Source organism: Cryptomeria japonica, chromosome 2 (genome assembly GCF_030272615.1).
Source record: "Cryptomeria japonica chromosome 2, Sugi_1.0, whole genome shotgun sequence".
NCBI lineage: Eukaryota > Viridiplantae > Streptophyta > Pinopsida > Cupressales > Cupressaceae > Cryptomeria > Cryptomeria japonica.
Window position 1 is genome coordinate 432,273,934 of NC_081406.1, and position 15,721 is coordinate 432,289,654.

General features: G+C 54.6%; 1 non-coding gene across 1 annotated transcript; it reads right to left on the reverse strand.

The window, feature by feature from the left end:
- Positions 1-533: 533 nt before the first annotated feature.
- LOC131031674 (5S ribosomal RNA) lies at positions 534-652 on the reverse strand. Its single transcript, XR_009371764.1, has one exon. It is a non-coding gene; the product is annotated as a 5S ribosomal RNA (ribosomal RNA).
- Between the last annotated feature and the right edge of the window lie 15,069 nt (positions 653-15,721).

The following is a 15,721-nucleotide window of genomic DNA, read 5'->3' on the forward strand; positions in this document are numbered from 1 at the left end:
GACAATCTCTCAAGTGGGAAATTCTATAATCTCAACTTTTTTTGCCTCTTCAAGAAACTTTTGAATGGAGCGCGTCATTGGTGCGCATCGAGGAGCGCTCCGAAGTGTGCTCCAAGGTGCGCACCTCTGGTGCACTCCAAAGTGCTCTCCAGCTGCGTGCACCTACCCCGGGTGCGCACCCGACGTCGCCAAGCTTCGCTCACCTGTCCCGGGTGTCTGGTGCGGAACCTTAGAGTAAGAAACATCGCTGTGCACCTTGGTGAACGTGCATGACTCGACCGAGCGTGCACAGGCCGAGGTGCACACCGATTTCACCTCGGTGTGCACCCAGCACCTCGGGTACACCGAGGTGCGTGCACAACACCTGGGTTGCATCGTGGCCTGTGTGCTCAGGGCGCCTCAGGTGCGCGCTTGATGTCGCCCTCGCGCGCGCAGCAGTGTGGGCACCGCATCCCAACCCGGCCCCAACGAGAACGCAAACAAGCAAAAGGTTAATTCAAATAGCATTGCGACGCCGGACAAAAAACTAAAAAAGGGTGCAACACCGGGACTTCTCGGGAGGTCACCCATCCCAATACTACTCTGGCCCAAGCGCGCTTAACTACGGAGTTCTGATGGGATCCGGTGCACTGATGCTGGTATGGTCGCACCCGTTATGACCTTGTCATAGTGTGTACTTAGCAAACCGCGACCCACGTGCGAATCCACCCCAGCCACCCACCCCCGCCAAGGTGCACACCCTCCCTCACCAAGCGCGCCCCGTTCGCCAAGTGTGAACCCTGCCCGGGTGCGCGCACCTCAACAGGGCATCGAGTGTGCACCTGGCCCGGCCTACGTGCATGCACCTAGACGGGGCGTCGTGTGCGCACCTGACCCGGCCTAGGTGTGCACCCAACCCGCCCAAGTGCGCACAGTGTCCCGTCTGCAACGCGGTGCCCACACACCACCTCGGGCGCAACGACCTGTGCTCACATGTGGGCCGAGTGCACCTTGGTGCATGTTCGGGGTGCATCGGGTGCACGCTCAATCTTGCCCCGATGCACCAAGGCGCTCGGTTTGCCTCGGGTGCGCTCCGAAGCGCGATTATTGGAGCGCCCCCTCTGTTTTTGTCCGAGTGTTTGGTGGGGTTTCTCGCATTGGGGCTTCCTAGGCTCGGTTGTTGGGTGCGCACCCACCTCGGCACGAATGAAGTCAAAAGTTGGGTTAATTGCCCTATTTGCCCTAGGTGCGCACATTCGCTAGGGTGGGCACCTTGGTGCGTACACCTTGCATGGGCTATAGACCAGGGTGGGCTCAAGATGGCACCAACGTTCTATTTTTTTCACTATCTTTCAAAATGGAAATTTTAAAATCTCATTTTTTTTTGCCTTTTCTGGAAATTAGTGAAGGCAGCGCATCAAAGGTGCGCACCACGCTGCCCACCTTGGTGTGCTCCGAGGTGCCCACCACAGTGCGCAATGCTGGTGCGAACCCGGGAACGCTCCGAAGTGTGCTCCAAGGTGCGGCGTGCACGAAGTCGAAGCCCGGTTTTCCCTGGGTGCGCACCTCGTGTGCACCTTCGCCAGGGCGGGCACCTTGGTGCACACCTTGGCTAGGTTTGCCTCGGGTGCGCTCCAAAATGGGGTTATTGGAGCGCCCCCTCTTTTTTTGTCGGAGCGTTTGGTGGGGTTTCTCGCATTGGCTCTTCCCAGGCCCGGTTGTTGGGTGCGCTCCCACCCTGCACACACAAAGTCGGAAGTTGGGTTAATTGTGCAGGTGCACACCTTCGCTAGGGTGGGCACCTTGGTGTGCACACATTGCCTGGGCTGCGCACCAAGGCGGGCTCAAGATGGCACCCGCATTCCCTTTTTTTCACTATCTTTCAAAATGAAAATTTTAAAATCTCATTTTTTTTGGCTTTTATGGAAATTAGTGAAGGCATCGCATCAAAGGTGCGCACCTCGCTGCCCACCTTGGTGTGCTCCGAGGTGCCCACCACGGTGCGCAACACTGGTGCGAACCCGGGAGCGCCCCGATGTGCGCTCCAAGGTGCGACGTGCATGAAGTTAGAGCCCGGTTTGCCCCGGGTGCGCACCTCGCATGCACCTTCGCTAGGGTCGGAACCTTGGTGCGCACACCTTGGCTGGGTTGCGTGCCCTGGTGGGCACCATGGTGCGCACCAAGGAGCACTCTGAAGTGTGCTCCAAGGTGCGGCGTGCACGAAGTCGGAGCCCGGTTTGCCTCGGGTGCGCACCTCGCGTGCACCTTCACCTCGATGGGCACCTTGGCTAGGTTGCCCGCCTTGGTGGGCACCATGGTGTGCACGAAGTTGGAGCCTGGTTTTCCCCGGGTGTGCACCTTGCGTGCACCTTCACCGGGGTGGGCACCTCGGTGCACACACCTCGGCTGGGTTGCGTGCCCTAGTGGGCACCATGGTGCGCGCCAAGGAGCGCTCCGAAGTGTGCTCCAAGGTGCGGCGTGCATGAAGTCGGAGCCTGGTTTGGCCTAGGTGCGCACCTCGCATGCACCTTCGCCGCGGTGGGCACCTTGGTGCGCACACCTTGGCTGGGCTGCGCACCTTGGTGGGCACCATGGAGCACTCCGAAGTGTGCTCCAAGGTGTGCACCATGGCCCTCCAAGGTGCTCCAAGGTGCACACCAAGGTGCGCAGCATGGCGTGCACGAAGTCGGAGCATGGTTTGCCCCGGGTGCGCACCTCGCGTGCACCTTCACCAGGGTGGGCACACCTTCTCTATGTTTTTTTGCCTTTTCTGGAAATTGGTGAAGGCAGTGCATCAAAGGTGTGCACCTTAGTGTGCTCTGAGGTGCGAGCCCGGGAGCACTCCGAGGTGCGCACGAAGTCGAAAGTCGAGTTAATTGCCTTGTTTTCCCTGGGTGCGCTCTGAGGTGCGCAACATCGGAGCGCAGCAAGGAGCGCTCCGAAGTGTGCTCTGAGGTGCACATGATTCAGAGCTCGGTTTGCCCGGGGTGCGCACAGCTTTGCTGGGCTGCGCACCTTGGTGGGCGCCATGGTGCGCTCTAAGGTGCGCACCAAGGTTCACTCTGAAGTGTCCTCTAAGGTGCGCACCTTTTGTGCATGATGCGCATGAAGTCGGAGCTCAGTTTGGTGTGATCACATCCATTATGAGCTTGTCACAGTGTGTACTTAGCAAACTGGGACCCACGTGTGAATCCACCCCAGCCACCCACCCCCGCCGAGGTGCACACCCTCCCTCGCCAAACGGGCCCCGTTCGCCAAGTGTGAACCATGCCCAGGTGTGCGCACCTCGCCTGGGTGTCAGGTGTGCACCTGGCCTGGCCTACATGCGTGCACCTAGACGGGGCATCGTGTGCACACCCGACCCAGCCTGGGTGCACACCCGACCTGCCCAAGTGCGCGCAGTGTCCTGTCTGCACCATGGTGCCCGCACACCACCTAGGCGCAATGACCTGCACTCACAAATGGGCTGAGTGCACCCTGGTGCATGTTCGGCCTGCCTTGGGTGCACGCTCGATCTTGCCCCGGTGCACTAAGGCGCTCGGTTTGCCCCAGGTGCGCACTTGGTGCAGGGAGGGCACCCAAAATAGGGATCAAGCACCAAAAAAAAGTTTCGGGATGCAAAATGGGACCCAAGGACCACAAATACGTTCCAAGACCCATGATGGGTCCACGAGAAAAAAAATGTGTTCCGAGACTTAATAAACAAATATTGGTTTTTAGAAGAAGAAACATACTCTGATGCCCAAAACGAGAATCGACCCCAAAAAGGCCACAAGCCAAAAGTGGGATGCGAAACAAAAAAAATGGGGCCCAAGGACCAAAATTGCGTTCCCAGGTCGAAGACAAGGCAACTGGACAAGAAACGACCTCTGAGGCTCAAAATGAGTCCCGATGACTAAAACTTGACAGGAAGCACCCATCAGGCACCCAACTCGACACCCATGGGATGCCGACCCACCTGGGCTTCGACCTAGCACACCTTGGCACCCACCCACCCTGGCACCCAACCTCACACCCAACTTAGCACCTTTGAACCCACATTGGCACTCACCCTGACCCTGGCACCTTGGAACCCACATTGGCACTCACCTTGACCCTGGCACCCACCTTTGCACTCACCTTGGGACCCACCCTGGCTCCCACCTCGGCACCCACCGAGACACCCACCTTGGTTCCTTAGCACCCACCTCGGATAGTTGGCACCCACCTCGACACCCACCTTGGCACGCAACTTGGCTACATGCCACCCACCTTGGCTCCTTGATGGCCACCCCGACAACCACCCCGTGACCTACCTTGGCAAGGGTTGGTGCACACCCACCCTGGTGCCCACCTTGGCAACCACCCTATGACCCACCTTGGCACACACCTTAGTACCCACCCCGTTACCCACCCTAGGACCCACCCCGTGACCCACCTTGGCTAGGGTGGGTGCACACCCACCCTGGTGCCCACCTTGGCACCCACCTTGTGACCCACCTTGGCACCCACCCATCCTAGCACCCAGCCTGTGACCGGCCTTGGAACCCACCCTCTCACCCGTCTTGGCCAGGGTGGGTGCGCACCCATCCTGGCACCCACATTGTGACACAACTTGGAACACACCCTCTGACCCACGCACCCTAGCACCCACCTTGGCACCCACCTTGGAACCCAACCTAGCAACTTGGCACCCATCCCATGACCCACCTTGGCATCCACCATAGCAGTCACCCACTTGGCACCCACCTTGGAACCCAACTTGGCACCCACCTCGGCACCCACCTTGACACTTGTGCACCCACCTTGCCACTCACCCTAGCACTGACCCATCCTAGCACCCAAGCTGTGTTACACCTTAGCACCCACCCTGGCACCTTTCCACCCTAGCACTCACCCATCCTAGCACCTAACCTATGACCAACCTTGACACTTACCCTCGCACCCACCTTAGAACCCAACCTAGCACCCACCCACCCTGACACCCACCCTAGCACCAACCCACCCTTGCACCCACCCACCTCAGCACCCACCCTGTGACCCATCTTGGCACCCACCCATCCTACTACTCAACCTATCACCCACCTTCTCACCCACCTTGGCATCCACCTTAGCACCCACCCACACTGGCACCTTTGTACCCACCTCGGGGAAGGTGGGTGCACACCCACCCTCGCACCCAATTTAGAACCCACCGAGCCTGTTACCCACCTTGGCACCCACATTGCAGCCCACCCTAGCACCCACCCTATGACCCACATTGGCATCCACACCCTAGCACCCACCTCGACACCCACCCTAGCACTGAACCTGTGACCCACCTTGGAACTCACCCTAGAACCCACCCACCCTGTGAACCACCTTGGCATCCACCTTAGCACCCACCCACCTTGGTACCCACTCTAGCACTCACCCATCCTAACACCCAACTTGTTACCCACCTTGGCACCCGCCCTCGCGCCCACCTTGAAACGCACCCTAGCACCCACCCACCCAGGAGCCCACCTTGGCACCCAACCTAACACCCACGCATCCTGGCACCCAACCTGTGACCCACCTTGGAACCCACCCTAGTACCCACCTTTAAACCCACTATATCACCAACCCACCTTGGCACCCACCCTATGACCCTCTTTGGAATCCACCATAGCATGCACCCACCCTGGCACCCACCATGGAGTGCACCCTAGCACCCACCCACCCCAGCACGCACCTCAACACCCACCTTGGTGTGCGCACTGTGCCAACCTCTCAAAGACCATATGTGGTACGCTCCAAAGTGTACACCTTTGGTGCGCTCCAAGGTGTGCACCTTTGGTGCACTCCGAGGTGAGCACCAAAGTGCACTCTAGGGTGAGCACCAAAGTGCACTCCAGGGTGCACACCAAGGCGCGCACCTTTGGTGTGGTCAATGCAAACAAATTCGGAAGTTGGGGTCGATGTCCTAATCGCTGCTGCAGACTACACATGTATGAGAATTGGACAAATAGCTTATACAGGGGAGGTGTTGCGTTTGATGGGTCGACTCCCCTGGTTGTGTGCACTGCACCAACTTCAAAGACTCTATCTTGTTTAAGAAGTTGAAAGTTGGGGTGGATGTCCTAATCGTTGCTGCAGACTATGCATGTATGAGAATCAGACAAATAGCTTATATAGGGGAGGTGTTGTGTTTGGTGGGTCGACTCCCCTAGTTGTGCACACTGTGCCAACCTCAAAGACCCTGCATTGCAAAAGAAGTCAAAAGTTAGATTTTGATGAGCACCAAGCCATGCACCTTTGGTGCGGTCAACGCAGACAAATTCGGAAGTTGGGGTCGATGTGCTAATTGTTGTTGCAGGCTACACATGTATGAGAATCAAACAAATAGCTTATATAGGGGAGGTGTTGGGTTTGATGGGTCGACTCCCTTGGTTGTGTGCATTACGCCAACCTCAAAGACCTTGTTTTCGTTAAGAAGTCGAAAGTTGGGGTCAATGTCCTAATGGCTCCTACAGGCTACGCATGTATGAGAATCGGACAAATAGTTTATATAGGGGAGGTGTTGGGTTTGATGGGTCGACTCCCCTGGTTGTACGCATTACGTCAACCTCAAAGACCTTGATTTCGTTAAGAAGTCAAAAGTTGGGGTCGATGTCCTAATCAGTCCTGCAGACTACACATGTATGAGAATCAGACAAATAGCTTATATAGGTGAGGTGTTGGGTTTGATGGGTCAACTCCCCTAGTTGTTCGTATTACGCCAACCTCAAAGACCTTGTTTTTGTTTATAAGCCGAAAGTTGGGGTTGATGTCCTAATCGCTCCTGCAGGCTACGCATGTATGAGAATCAGACAAATAGCTTATATAGGGGAGGTGTTTGGTTTGATGGGTCGACTCCCCTGGTTGTGTGCATTGTGCCAACCTCAAAGACCCTGCTTTGCGGATGAAGTCGAAAGTCGGAGTCTGGTGTGCTACAAGGTGTGGTCGAAGGTTCTCACCTAGGTGTGCACTTGTGTGCACCAAATGTGTGCACCTTTGGAGGGCACGAAAAGTGCCCTCCAAAAATGTGCACCTTTGGAGCACACGAAAAATGCGCTCCAAAAGTGTGCACCTTTGGAGCACATGAAAAGTGGGCTGCAAAAGTGCGCACCTTTGTAGCGCACAAAAGTGCGCACTTTGGTGCGCACCTCTGGAGCGCACTTTGGTGCGCACCTCTGGAGTGCACTTTGGTGCGCACCAAGGCGCTGGTGTAGTCAATGCAAGCGAGTTTGGAAGTTGGGGTTGATGTCCTGATCGGAGGTGCAAACTACACAGGTGTGGGAATTAGACAAATAGCTTATATAGGGGAGGTGTATGCTTCGATGGGTCGACTCCCCGGGTTGAGTGCACCGCACCAACCTCAAAGACCCTACGGTATGGATGAAGTCAGAAGTTGGGATTGATGACCGATTCGATATGTAGGCATACTCGCGAGGTCAAAATTTGGGACCGATGACCTGCCATGCACAGGAAGGCAGAATTTGGGTTGGATGACCGAGTTGATGGCCTGCCATGCATAGGAAGGCGGAAGTTGGGTCCGATGACCGAGTTGATGGCCTGCCATGCGCAGGAAGGGGGAAGTTGGGTCGGATGACTGATTTGATGGCTTGCCATGCGCAAGAAGGTGGAAGTTGGGTCAGATGACCGAGTTGAGGGCCTGCCATGCAGAGGAAGGTGGAAGTTGGGTCAGATGACCTAACATACACATGAAGTCTGACTCGGGCGCCAATGTTCAATTCGATGACTTGCATTGTGGGTAAAGTCGGAAGTTGTTGTCTTTGACCCGATTCGATGACCAAAATTTGGCTATTTGAGAATTGGACAAATAACTTATATAGGGGAGGTATTGTTCTCGAGCATCCTCCCCCCGTGCCCATTTATGTCGATTGATGCTGGTGCTCGACTGGTTGGAGTGCTCGGATGCAAAAATCTTGCACCAAGATTTATCGATTGTGATGGACACGACATGTCTCCTAATTGCTATGCAGGAGCTCATCGGGAATCTCTATGCAGCCTCGGTATGGACTCAACCTGTGGAATGGTTCGGCAATGGTAGTAACTCCAACACATCCTTGCAGTGGCCACAGAGGTGATTTGACTAGAGCTCTAGTCTAGCTTTTGGGTTGCTTGGCGGACTGGTATAGCCACAATCGAGTTCTGGCCATGAACGTTTTAGATAGCTCTTGGGCTCTCTGGGATGGAAATCGGAAGTTTGGGCTGTTGTCCGATTTGATGACCATTCTTCGGATGTGTGAGAATTGGACAAATAACTTATATAGGGGACTGTGTTGTCTCACGCAGCTCCCCCTGTGCCCCTCTATCTCAACCGATGTTGGTGATCGAAAGGGTTGGATCGCTCGGATTTATAAACATGCACCACCATTTGTCGAGTGTGAGGGACGCGGTAGGTCTCCTAAATGCTATGGGGGTGCTCTCTAAGAATCTCTATCCGGCCTCAACACAGACTCGTCTTGCTGAATGGTTTGGCACTAGTAGTCAATCCAACACGTCCTTGTTTTGTCCGCCTAGGCGATTCGATTCAAGCCCCCATCTAGCTTTTGGGTTGCTTGGCGGATTTTGCCCTATCTGCAAGTGAGCTCGGTCCCTAAATGTTCAAGAAACCCGATTGCTATGCACCGACTCTCTTTCTTGCAAGCCTCCATCTAGCTTTTGGGTCTCTATAGAATGGAAGTCGGAATCTGGGACCGTTGTTTGATTCGATGAGGCAGACTACGGTTGTGCAAGAATCGGACAAATAACTTATATAGGGGAGGTGTTGACTGGAGCATTCTCCCCCGTGCCCCTCTAACTCGACCAATGCTGGCACTCGAACGGTGGTAGCACTCGAATTTTCATTGAGCCCCAGCATTGGTCGATTTAGATTGGCATGCGAGATTCCCAAATGCTATGTGAGGGCTCTAACAGAAATGCCTATTGGTTTCAGTATGGATGCAATTATGAGAGTGGTTCGGCAAAGGTAGTCATTCTGATGCATCCATGTCATGGCCAAATCGATAATTTGATTTGAGCCCTTGTATAGCACATGGGTCTCTCGATGTGACTCTGCATTCTAGTCCCTTTGGGCACTACTTGAGCTGCATCCCAGGGGGTTCCCTTTCCAATAATCTACCTCGCAACCCGATTGCTATGTGGTGAGGCTCCTCGGCTGCCTCGGAACTATCTCTATATCGGACGAATCATGGGATAAGGGGTTGGCAACGGTAGCTACCCCAAGTGCATCTGATGCTTGGACCATTCCAAAGCGGCCCTGAAGCCTCTTCCATCTAGCCATTGGGGCCTTCTCGCCGAATCCCTCGCCTCGCACCCCGATTGCTATGTGGTGAGGCTCCTCGGCCGCCTTGGAACTATCTTTGTATCAAACACATCATGGGATAAGGGGTTGGCATTGGTAGTTGCCTCAAATGCATCCAATGCTTGGACCATTCTAAGCCAGCCCTGCAGCCTCTTCCTTCTAGCCATTGGGGCCTTCTCGCCACATCCCTCGCTTCGCACCCCGATTGCTATGAGATGAGGCTCCTCAGCTGCCTTGGAACTATCTATGTATTGGACGCATCAAGGGATAAGGGGTAGTCACTGGTAGTCGCCCCAAGTGCGTCTGATGCTTGGACCATTTCAAGGCGGCCTTGAAGCCTCTTCCATCTAGCCGTTGGGTCTTTCTCGCCGCATCCCTTTCCTCGCACCTCGATTGCTATGCGGTGAGGCTCCTCGGCCATCTTGGAACTATCTGTGTATCGGATGCATCGCGGGATAAGGGGTTGTCACTTGTAGTCACCCCAAGCGTGTCCGATGCTTGGACCATTCTGAGGTGGACCTGAAGCCTCTTCCGTTCAGTCGTTGGGGCTTTCTCGCCTCATCCCTTGCCTCACACCCTGATTGCTATGTAGTGAGTCTCCTCGGTCGCCTTGGAACTATCTGTGTATTGGATGCATTGCAAGATAAGGGGTTGGCACTAGTAGTCACCCCAAGAGCATCTGATGCTTGGACTATTCTGAGGTGGCCCTGCAGCCTCTTCCATCTAGCCTTTGGGGCCATCTCGCCGCATCCCCCACCTCGCACCACGATTGCTATGTGGTGAGGCTCCTCAGTTGCCTTGGAACTATCTATGTATCAGACGCATCGCGAGATAAGGGTTTGGCACTGGTAGTCACCCCAAGCATGTCTGATGCTTGGACTATTCTGTGGCAGCCCTGTAGCCTCTTTTGTCTAGCCATTGGGGCCATCTCGTCGCATCCCTCACCTCGCACCCCAATTGCTATGCGATGAGGCTCCTTGGCCACCTTGGAACTATCTTCATATCAGACACATCGTGAGATAAGGGGTTGGCACTGGTAGTCACCCCAAGCGCGTCTGATGCTTGGACCATTTCGAGGCGGCCCTGAAGCCTCTTCCGTCTAGCCATTGGGGCCTTCTCACCGCATCCCTCGCCTTGTACCCCGATTGCTATGCGGTGAGGCTCCTCGACCGCCTTGGAACTATCTTTGTATCGGATGCATCGCGGGATAAGGGGTTGGCACTGGTAGTCGCCCCAAGCGTGTCTGATGCTTGGACCATTCCGAGGTGGCCCTGATGCCTCTTCCGTCTAGCCGTTGGGGCCTTCTCACCGTATCCCTTGCCTCGCACCCCGATTGCTTTGCGATTAGGCTCCTCGGCCACCTTGGAATTATTTGTGTATAGGACGCATCGCGGGATAAGGGGTTGGCACTAGTAGTCGCCCCAAGCACGTTTGATGCTTGGACCATTTCGAGGCGGCCCTGAAGCCTCTTTCGTCTAGCCATTGGGGCCTTCTCGCCGCATCCCTCGCCTTGTACCCCGATTGCTATGCGGTGAGGCTCCTCGGCCGCCTTGGAACTATCTCTGTATCGGATGCATCATGGGATAAGGGGTTGGCAATGGTAGCCGCCCCAAGCGCGTTGGATGCTTGGACCATTCCGAGGTGGCTCTGAAGCCTCTTCCATCTAGCCGTTGGGGCCTTCTTGCTGAATCCCTCACCTCACACCCCAATTGCTATGTAGTGATTCTCCTCGACCGCCTTGGAACTATCTTTGTATCAGACACATCACGGGATAAGGGGTTGGCACTGGCAGTTGCCCCAAATGCATCTGATGCTTGGACCCTTTTGAGGCGGCCCTACAGCCTCTTCCATCTAGCCATTGGGGCCTTCTTGCCGCATCCCTCACCTCGCACCCTGATTACTATGTGGTGAGGCTCCTCAGCCGCCTTGGAACTATCTGTGTATTGGACGCATCGTGGGATAGGGTTGTCACTTGTAGTCGCCCCAAGCACATCCAATGCTTGGACCATTCCAAGGCGGCCCTGAAGCCTCTTCCGTCTAGCCGTTGGGTCTTTCTCACCGCATCCCTCACCTCGCACCCCGATTTCTATGTGGTGAGGCTCCTCGGCTACCTTGGAACTATCTGTGTATTGGATGCATCGCGGGATAAGGGGTTGTCACTGGTAGTCGCCCCAACCACGTCCGATGCTTGGACCATTCTGAGGCAGACCTGAAGCCTCTTCCATCTAGCCATTGGGGCTTTCTCGCCGCATCCCTCACCTCGCACCCTAATTTCTATGCGGTGAGGCTCCTCGGCTACCTTGGAACTATTTGTGTATCAGACAAATCGTGGGATAAGGGGTTGGCACTGGTAGTCACCCCAAGCATGTCTGATGCTTGGACTATTCCGAGGCAGCCCTACAGCCTCTTCCATCTAGCCTTTGGGGCCATCTTGCTGCATCCCCCACCTTGCACCATGATTTCTATGCGGTGAGGCTCCTTGACCGCCTTGGAACTATCTGTGTATCGGATGCATCACGGGATAAGGGGTTGGCATTGGTAGTCACCCAAGCGCGTCTGATGCCTTGACTATTCCATGGCGGCCCTGCAGCCTCTTCCATCTAGCCATTGGGGCCATCTCATCGCATCCCCCACCTCACACCCCGATTGCTATGTGGTGAGGCTCCTCGGCCACCTTGGAACTATCTTCGTATTGGACACATCGCGGGATAAGGGGTTGGCACTAGTAGTCACCCCTAGCGCGTCCGATGCTTGGACCATTCTGAGGTGGCCCTGAAGCCTCTTCCGTCTAGCCATTGGGACCTTCTCACCGCATCCCTCACCTTGCACCGCAATTGCTATGCGGTGAGGCTCCTTGGCCACCTTGGAACTATCTTTGTTTTGGAAGCATTGCGGGATAAGGGGTTGGCACTGGTAGTCACCCCAAGCATGTCTGATGCTTGGACCATTCTGAGGTGGCCTTGATGCCTCTTCCATCTAGCTATTGGGGCCTTCTCACCACATCCCTCACCTCGCATCCCGATTGCTTTGCGGTTAGGCTCCTTGGCCGCCTTGGAATTATCTGTGTATCAGACACATCGCGAGATAAGGGGTTGACACTGGTAGTCACCCCAAGCACGTCCGATGCTTGGACCATTTTGAGGTGGCCCTGAAGCCTCTTCTGTCTAGCCGTTGGGGATTTCTCGCCCCATCCCTCGGCTTGCACCCTGATTGCTATGCGGTGAGGCTCCTCAGCCACCTTGGAACTATCTGTGTACTAGACGCATCGCGGGATAAGGGGTTGGCAATGGTAGTCACCCCAAGCGCGTTCGATGCTCAGACCATTTCAAGGCGGCCCTGCAGCCTCTTCCATCTAGCCGTTGGGGCCTTCTCGCTGTATCCATCGCCTCGCACCCCGATTACTATGCGGTGAGGCTCTTCGGCCACCTCAAAACTATCTCTGTATCGGACGCATCGTGGGATAAGGGGTTGGCACTGGTAGTCGCCCCAAGTGCGTCCGATGCTCTGACCATTCCGAGGTGGCCCTACAGCCTCTTCCGTCTAGTTGTTGGGGACTTCTAGCCGCATCCCTCGCCTTGCATCCTGATTGCTATGCCGTGAGGCTCCTCGGCCACGTCGGAACTATCTCTATGTTGGATGCATTGCGGGATAAGGGGTTGGCACTAGTAGTCACCCCAATCACACCTAATGCTTGGACCATTCCAAGGCGGCCCTGCAGCATCATCCGTCTAGCTGTCAGGACCTTCTTGGCACATCCCTCGCCTCGCATCTTGATTCCTATGTGGTGAGGCTTCTCGGCCACCTCAGAACTATATTTATTATTGCTACTGCATCCCTCAGCTGGTAACCTCCTCGCCCGCCTTGGAATGTTCTTTTTGTCGGACACGTCAAGGGATAAGGGGTTATCACTAGTAGTCGCCCCTAGCGCGCCCAATGCATAGACCGCTCTGATTCGACCTTGCTTGCAGCCTCTCACATGCATAGACCTCTCTGAGTCGACCCTGCAGCCTCTCATGTTTAGCCTTTGGAATCTTGCCTCACAACATGATTGCTATCCTTGCTATATCCCTTGCCTTGAGCCTTGATTGCTTTCTTGGCTGCATCCCTCCTCTCCTCAAAGCCCGGTTGTCATCACTGCTGCATCCATCACTTCATGCATCTAGCTTCTGGGCCCTTCCCACCGCACCCTTCGCTGCACACCTCGATTGCTATCTCTGCTGCATCTCACACCTTGATTGCTATCTCTACTGCATCTCACACCCCGGTTGCTATCTCTGCTACATCCCTCACCTCTCACTTCTGCATCCTTTGCCTCACACCTTGATTGCTATCAATGTTGCATCTGTCACCTCACACCCCGATTGCTATGTGAGGAGGCTCCTTGGCCACCTTGGAAATTTCTATGTGTCGGACGCACCGCGGGATAAGGGGTTGGCACTGGTACTCGCCCCTAGTGCACCCGATTCTTAGACCGCTTTGAGGTGACCTCATAGCCTCTTTCATCCAGGCTTCCTACCTTCAATTCCCTTTTTACACCTCGATTGCTATGCGCGGGCTCGTTGGCCTCTATCACTTCTCTGTGAAGAGTGGCATGATGATTGTTGGGGTAAACTGTAGCAGTCCCATCTTTGGCCTTGGGCCATTGTGAGGGCTGATCGATTTCTTGTGCGCATCTCATGTTCGCCCAGTAATAGACTTGATGACTTGTAATCAGTCTTGTTCCCGATTGTTCCTGGAGGTAGTCTTCAGAACTCTTGGATTTGACCTATCACTTGAACTGTCCTCTTCTGAGGATGCTTGTGTGTGTGTGCTTGTGCCATTTCCTTGGTGGTATTAAGGAGATATTAAAGAGTGGAGTGAGCGCCTTGCCTAGGTATGTTTGGGGCTCTCACTCCCTTACCCGGTGTGCGACCGCTTTGCACATAGGTTGCAGAGCATCATGACTCTTTTGATGTTTGGCGGTTGTCTTCCAGTGATGCGTTGGTCTCAAAGTGCAGGTTACTAGCATTTGTGCCATTGTTCTCGATCTTTGGCATGTTCCTTCGTAGCAATTGGATATATATCTCCATTTATATGCACAAGATTCTCCCACCTATTCAGTGTTGTCCCACTCTCAGCACTCTCATGGTCTCCTTGGCTTCTCTCTCCCATGAGCGAGCTCTCTTCTCGAGTGTTTTCCATGTCCCATGGAGGTTGCCTTTCAAAATTTGGGCACACAAACATGACTGGATAAGAGTGAAATTTCCTATGAGGAGAAGCTCACCTTAGGGAGTAGCAATGCCGAGTGTTTCGATAGAGGGTAGAGGAGGCGTTGTTTGGGCGGTTGCACAAAAGAGTGCTACGGTTGCACTGAAGGTTGCTTCTTCGTCTCTAACAAACTCTTCGAGGCAAAAAGGCTTGTTTACGGGGTCGAGGTGGGATTGTTCATGCGAGGTGCGCCACCAAAAGTGTGTAGGGGGCATATACCTGTGAAATGGATGTCTCTAAGTGGCCTTACTCGGTCGCATGCACGGTACATTCTCTAATGGCAGGACTATTGCAAGCATGTGTGGTTCGAATGTTTTCAGGTAAAGGGTTCCATACGGGAATGATCTTCCCAAGCTCCTGTGAACCGAGGCTCTGCATCATCATGCTCTAGCTCCTGTGGGTGCTTCATGCCTCGTCGAGCTGTTTGTCATGGGTGATTAAGGCCGAGGCCTTCCTTTGAGAGGGGAATTGTTCAGGCTAGTCGAGGAAGGATTGTTCGTGCAAGGTGCACCACCAAAAGTGCGTAGGGGGCATATTCCTGGGAAATGGATGTCTCTGAGTGGCCTTACTCAGTCGCATGCATGGTGCACTCTCTCATGGCATGACTGTCGCGAGCATCGATGGTGCAGTGGTTTTTGGGTAATGGGTTCCGTACGGGATGTTCTTCCCAGGCTCCTATGAACCGAGGCCCCTTGTTGTCGTGCTCCGGCTCATGGAGGGTCTTGTTCCCCCATCGAGAGGGTCGTAGTGGTCACGGAGAATGGTTACCCAAGTCACGCTAGGAAGGGAATGATTTGTGCATCAGTCGAGATGTGCTCGTCTATGCGGGTTGCACCACAACATGTGTGTAGGGGGCATATACCTGGGAAATGGATGTCTCTGAGTTGCCTTACAATTGAGGTGGCTGCATGCACAGTGTCACTTGTTCAGATAGACACGTTGCGAGTGAGGTCATTTGGGAGTTTTCGGGTAAAGGGTTTTGTACAAGATGTTCTTCCCAGGTGCTTGTGAACTGGAGCTCCTTGATGCCACATTCTGACTTTCACACGTCTTTTCCTTCCAGCATGATGTTCTTCGTCAGCACTTGGCGAGAGAGCCAAGCGACGAAAAAATTTTCTGTGTGGTCGAGGATGGCTTTCCTATGCGGGGTGCACCACTCCAAGTGTGTAGGGGGCATATGCCTTG